Consider the following 5,609-nt stretch of genomic DNA (forward strand, 5'->3'; position numbering starts at 1 on the left):
TATATATATGTATATTACTTAATCTAACTTAACTGTCTCACTATAATTTTAGTTAAAATTATAGAGTAAAACAGTATATGTTAGAATGAGATAGTATATATACAAAAAGAAATTATTGTCTTTCTTTTTCGTATTTTGACAAAAGGCGGATAATCACTCATAACCAGATTCTATATAGAGTTTCTAACTTGAGGAAATATATAGTGCGGCTTAAACGTGGACAAAAATAACGACAAGCCCTCCAGACCGAGACGAGAGATACGGGCTGTTACATCATTGTTCGCGTCGCTGGAACTCGAATGTTAATCACTGCGCGTTAAATAGGCGGTTTCACGTAAAATGCAAATGTAGGCACTCTATTTACCGGCGTTGAAAGCGTCGCGTGATACTAAGGTGCACTAAAAATCCCTCGGGAATTTACAAAAAGAATTACACGTAATCTCGTCTCGCTTTATGCGTGCGGACAATCACAGCGTCGATTATTTGACTAGAAAAACATCCTATTTAAGGCGAATCCAAGCTTAGGAAGAAACTGGAACTGGAACGAGCGTGAAGGAACGAATTTATTTGGATGATACCGCGAAGAAATTCGAATCGACATGTGTTCTTTTATCGATGCATCATAAGAAAAATTCTCTTTATACGAATCGTCGTGAATATTTCTTCACGATCGTTCGTCATGCCAGTTCAGTCTGGAACCACCTTTTATATGATGTTCGAATTTACGCGAAACGCGTATTTTTATGCAAATTCGATCATACGTTTCAAATTACCACATACGGAATAATTCATGACATTCTATGATACTTCATTCGTGATTACTTCAATTCACATAAAACTGCTCATGCATATTCGAGAAGCACCGTTCGAAGAGGCCTCGATATGAATGTTATGTTCCGTTTACTATTAGCATGACTCAAGTCCGTTTTGCTCGGCTGAGGATGCAACATTCTCGCGCAACGCAAACGAGATATGTTTCAATATCGGATGGTGGAATGAGTTGTTAATCGAAATGTAATGTAGCGCGGAAAATGGTTCGAAATTATCTTCCCGTCGCGTGCGCATACCAATTTCTTTTTCTCGGTTGCATGATCGCTTCTCGTCCCAATCAGGGATAATTTAGTGATCAATGACACCTCCTTATTTGTTCGAAAAAAAATATCTCTCTCTCTCTCTCTCTCTCTCTATATATATATATATATATATATATATATATATATATATATGTCTGTTTGTTACGTTATTCGTATACAAAGTTGTAATCAGATGAAGATCAATTTCTTCCAGCTGATAGTATGCGCTCGCGAATGAAAGAGAAATCTGCGCTTGGAATACAAAATCTTTCACTTTGTTGTTCTATATGAAATGCTCGCGAACCTGTGCTGGTCGACCTGGCATTCCATTTATAATATCGGGAAAAAATCACGCGATTTCTAAGTCTTATCATTCTGATAGGTCTACATATCAACGCGCCTGATTGGACGTCACCTGCGTTGTTGCACGAGCTCGCGATTTGTGTTCGCATTTACGTTAAAATAGTCCTCGACGTTTATGATTACTTGCTGCGACTTACGAACGGGAGTTAAAGATAATAGTAAGGACGACTAGAAAAAACGGATTAATCGTACGACCTACCGTTCTGTACTTCGACGATTAGTTGCGAATACCTGGCGAGAATAGTTCTACAAGACTGTCAATAATGTCGCTCGTGAGAGTGGGGCGTCACGAACGAAGGTACTGCGAATTTGAGACGCGCAGTATAGAGTTGATAATTCGATAATGAAATACCAGGATATCCGAATATTCAGAAATGTTCAGAAATTATATCAATGTTACAATTTTTTACTCAATAATATAACTATTATGTGTAATATATTTATATTGTTGAGTGGGAAATTATAATATTGATGCAATGTTACTGTTAATTAAATTTATTTTTAGTGTTTATAATTACTAATAACTTTAATTAGTATTTATATATACCAAGTAGACACTTATGTTCGAGCCTACTATCATTATTTCTGATATAAGGGCATTTAAATCTGCACCGAAAAACACATTGCGTAAAAAGATCTGAGTCTTCGTCGCAAATTGCGCAATTTTGAAATTCATACAGCGGTTTTCGCATTTACTCTCTCCATGATCTATATGTTGGCGTATATATATACAGAGTGTCCCGACCTTTTTTGCCAATCACTTTTGTGTAGATAGATATAAGGGGTGTTTCGTACAATTGAGAAAATAATAATGTTATACAGGATGTTAGTTAAGTATGTTCCCAAACTCAACAGAGCGATTCTTTGGTTTATTTCAAATAAAAAAGTCCATATAAACATGTGTCCTAAACGGCTTAGTTTCCGAAGTAAAAAAATGTAAACGTGTAGTAATAATCTATTTATTTGAAAAAAAAAACACAACTTAACTAGTCAAAAACTAGTCAAAAACAGAAAAACAAAAACAGGCTTCAGTTCTTCTGACGAAATAAAACAATTAGATGAATTGTTGAAAATGTCCTCCTTGCGCCATGATACATCCATCGAGCCTTCTTCTCAAAGATTGACGATTGACGTACACGCTCAAAAATACCAGGTGTGACATATTGCCTCGCATGAAGTTCAAAGATACCAGGTTACGTATTGCCTCGCATGAAGCAACTATTTGATTCCTCAAATCATTCTCATTCTCAATTGGGGTGGGCATATCTGCCATTTCAAAATTTGTAAACTTAGGCATGATGAAACCGATTTTGATAGATTGAAACAATTTGGTCCGAAAATGTATGTACAAGTTAACTGACCCAACATCAGGACTGAAATCTATTTTTGATTTTGTGACTTTGACTTTGACTTTGTCACTTTGTTTACGGTTGTGCAAATAGTAACTCACATAAAGCAAGGCATATTTATGCAGGAAGATATCTCCAACGCAATTTATCGTTTCGTCAAACATTTGCGAACATTCACCTGTATTTCGGAAACTAAGTCGTTTAGGACACATGTTTATATGGACTTTTTTACCTGAAATAAACCAAAGAATCGCTCTGTTGAGTTTGGGAACATACTTAACTAACACCCTGTATAAAAGAAAACAAAATAAGTCAGAGGCGTAGAATAAGATACTATGCGTTGTTTTAAAAAGAAAAATTATTTTGAAAATTGGAGAATTAATAATATATAGAAAACTTTACAGAATATTAAAGAAAGGGTTCGGGATTTTTCGCTGTTTACTTCATCGTTTTTTCTCTCAATTTTATATATTTATTTCTAAAAAAAAAAGAAAAAATTCATTAAGACTGATTTACATACATATGCAATATATATATATATATATGTATATACATATATACATATAATAATACATATATGCAGGGTGTCCCGATCTTTCTGGCCAATCACTTTTGTGTAGATAAAGCGGACTAAACTGAGTCGAAAAGTCCTTTATCATTTTGCAATTTTCGCAATAGTTAACAAGATATTAATTACTAAAAATTGCAAAATATTGATCTTGAATAATTTTTTACTCAAATACTATCAACTTTACAGAAAAATTGAAACAGACAAAATTTTTTTATTTTCTTTTCATAAAGTTCTGAGAATTTTTTCAGAATTTTTTCAGAATTTTTTCAGAGAATTTTTTAATACCATATTTTCTCATGTGTGTTGGTAAAAATAAGAAAATGCAGTACTAAAAAATTTATAAAAAATTCTGAAAAAATTCTCAGAACTTTATGAGAAGAAAATAAAAAATTTTTGTCTCTTGCAGTTTTTTTGTAAAGTTGATAGTATTTGAGTAAAAAATTATTCAAGACTAATATTTTGCAATTTTTAGTAATTAATATCTTGTTAACTATTGCGAAAATTGCAAAATGATAAAGGACTTTTCGACTCAGTTTAATCCGCTCTATCTACACAAAAGTGATTGGCAAAAAAGGTCGGGACACCCTGTATAGCAACGAAAGAACATGACACGATCTGCGCTGCATATTGCAGAATATTACGTCCTTTTTGTTTCGAACGCCCCTCTCATCATAAAGCTTGACGCGGCGTATTTTTTGCTGATAGCACACTTTGTACCTAATAGGCCCGATATCGATCGCGTTCGCAATATGGAACCGACGAAGTGAGCACCACGGTGATCATGCGATTAGGATTAAGTATTACAGACAACATTTATCTTGCCGCATACGCTCGCATATACACGTACATACTTTCGATCTCTCTCCTTAGTATTAGTCTGTCCTGTTATCATTAATGGCGAAGACCACATTACAGGCCGGACGTCAAATGTTACGTTACTATCGTTAATCTTATTATCGTTATTATTATTAATATTATTATCGTTATCATTATCATTACCATTATTATCATTATTTTCACCATACGCGTTAAGAAACATTTAATTGAACAACATGAAACTGTCGCCCGCACGTGCGAGTCTGTCGATATATAGTATATGTGTATAAAATTCGAATACACACCCGGCGGACCGCAAAAATGAACGAGATGAACCTTTAACAGCGTCGCTAGACTCCAACGTGTCGCATAAACTATACAAAAATGAGCGCTCGAAGTTGGGAGAAACGAAATATTTTGGACGGTACGACGAAGAAGCGTTCAACGAAACGTTACATAGCTGCCGCAAAATCTTTGTGTTTCACTCCAATTCAAATCGCTCGCAACTGCACTCGCAAATTAGCATATATTTCATTAACTCATTGCACATCGATTTGCTCATTTCGGCAAACGCCTCGCAAAAGCGATTTCCAGCTACTCGATCCTTTCCGCCGTGATAGAATCGACACACAATTAAGGCGATGCTAAAGCCTTCTATTTTACCACATTTCCATTCGGTGAAAAATCTCTGTATTGGATGTACGGATTGCAAAAGTATCATTACTTAAATTAAAGTACGCACAAACAGGACCTCAGCTGCACTGGATTTCATGAGAAAATCGAAAAAAAATTTTTAATTCGTTAAAAATTCACTTACTTTTGGCTCGTACAGTTGTCATCTCAGATATATATTTGCTTGATATAAGAGTTTTAGAGTCCATATCTTGAAAACAATCGTGCAGCTGAGGTCACATTATTGAAACGAACCGAGTTTGTAGAACTAAGATTGAAAGTCTAGAAAAGAAATATTTCCACCGAATAGAAAATACGTGTATGCAGGTGCTTTGTGAAGACTGGAACTGTCAACAGAGCCGAAATTCCGTGTAGGAGTAGTTGCGCGATCTTGCGATAGATGGTGCTGGCATATGTTAAGATGAGAACAGATGCATGCGTTTGAGTAAGACAGAATGATATATATTATATAAGATAATGTAAAAATTAAATCAAAGATGTCACCACTATTATCGAATTTGGAATTTAAAAAGTCTGTACTATCGATCTTGATCGAGTTGGGTAATCGGTTTAGCATCCCCTTAAACAGTTAAGCGATTCGAACAGCCATTATCGTCAAAAATGTGTCCATCGGCATTTTCATTTCGTGACTAACAGACGTTGCCTCACGCGATCTTAATGATTAAAAGTCTTGCAAACTTTCATTTCTGTTCATTAAGGACTCTCCGATTCTTCTACTCTTAAACACGCTTCTAAGTACAGACA

This window comes from Trachymyrmex cornetzi, unplaced genomic scaffold, assembly GCF_001594075.2.
Source record: "Trachymyrmex cornetzi isolate Tcor2-1 unplaced genomic scaffold, Tcor1.1 scaffold883, whole genome shotgun sequence".
Classification (NCBI taxonomy): Eukaryota; Metazoa; Arthropoda; class Insecta; order Hymenoptera; family Formicidae; genus Trachymyrmex; species Trachymyrmex cornetzi.